General features: G+C 44.6%; 1 protein-coding gene across 1 annotated transcript in view; it reads left to right on the top strand.

Annotated features, from left to right (window-relative positions):
* The window catches only part of LOC101990377 (aldehyde oxidase 2-like), a 73,040-nt gene that overhangs the window by 70,766 nt on the left and 801 nt on the right, over positions 1-1,473 (top strand).

Raw genomic sequence — 1,473 nt, 5'->3', positions numbered from 1 at the left:
GAGGTTAGGGAGGAGGTTAGACCCCAGATACAGGGAGGAGGATAGGGAACAGGTTAGACCCCAGACAAGAGGAGGAGGGTATACTGACTACTGATCTCCACCCTAGAACAAGAAGGCAGCCTAGAAGGTTGGATAAAGTAAAAAACTGTTTTGTTGATGCTGTTGTTGTTGTTGTTGTTGTTGTTGTTGTTATTAGATTGATTCTGGTTTAAAAAATTTTTTAATTAAATTTTTTTTTTAATTCCTGGGTGTGGGGGAAGTCAGAGGACAGCTCAAAGGAACCGGCTCTTCCACCATGCGCCTAGGGTTCAAATTCAGGTTCTCAAGCTTGGCAGCAAGCCATCTTGCCAGGTGCTCATTATAAGTCCCGACTAGCCAGGAACTCACCACGTAGAGGAGGCTGGCCTTGAACTTGTGATGATTCTCTTGCTTCTGCCTCTCAAGTGTTGGATCACAGGTGGTGCCACCACACCCAACTGGGAATTGAGTTTTGAAAATTGAGTCTTTACCAGAAGAGTGGATCTACCTCAGGCTAGACCTAGGACTTTATCTAGTGTCTAGCCCAGCCCAGGTACTACAAAGTTAGCTTGTATATACATCCTGAAAGATAAAATTGCAGCAAATATTCTTTCTTCCTTCCTTTCTTTTTGTGAGACAAGGTTTCTCTGTGTAGCCCTGACTGTCCTAGAACTCCCTCTATAGTCCAGTCTGGCTTCAAACTCACAGAGATCTGCCTGCCTCTGCCTCCCCAGTGTTGGGATTAAAGGTATGCACCACCACCAGGCCTATTTTTGTTTGTTTGTTATTTGCAGTTCTAAGATTAAAGCCAAAGACCTTACCTATGAGCTACATTCCCAACATGAATAGAAAAATAAAATGCTTTTGGAAATCTTTACAGCTTTCCATTACTTGGATAAATCTTTATTTTTAACACCTTTGTAGGTCGGGAATATAGCTCAGAGAGAGAGAGCACACACTTAGGCTGCATGAACCTTTGACTGCCAGTGCCGGAAATTTAAAACAATGTAAAATGGACAATAAGGCCAGCCTCCCACAAAAGCGAGAGCACAGGAGAGGAACGGATGTGTTTGCAGCCTGAGGTCAAAGCTAAGAGGATGAATACTCAGGGGAGACAGATACCAGGGGTGCAAATCAGGGAACCTGTGGCCCACGACAGTAAAGAGAGCTTGGGGTTCACTCTAGGAGCACACACCACCCAAATGTGCCTAAAGCTGCAGACATGGCTGCCACCATTATAGTGGGAAAGAGTGTTCTCACTGTCTTCTCATGTCTCCTCCCAGCATACGGTCCAAGGATTTGTTCCTGGGGAGGAAGGAAGGCAGGTGGCTCATGGACATGTCCTGTTACTTAGTGTGATAGGAGAGATTACAACACCTATCCACTGACGACTTCTTCTTCTTCTTCTTCTTCTTCTTCTTCTTCTTCTTCTTCTTCTTCTTCTTCTTCTTCTTC

The sequence above is a fragment of the Microtus ochrogaster genome, unplaced genomic scaffold (genome assembly GCF_000317375.1).
Source record: "Microtus ochrogaster isolate Prairie Vole_2 unplaced genomic scaffold, MicOch1.0 UNK8, whole genome shotgun sequence".
Classification (NCBI taxonomy): Eukaryota; Metazoa; Chordata; class Mammalia; order Rodentia; family Cricetidae; genus Microtus; species Microtus ochrogaster.
The sequence above is the reverse complement of the archived record's forward strand: the minus strand, read 5'-3'. Positions and strand labels throughout refer to the sequence as shown.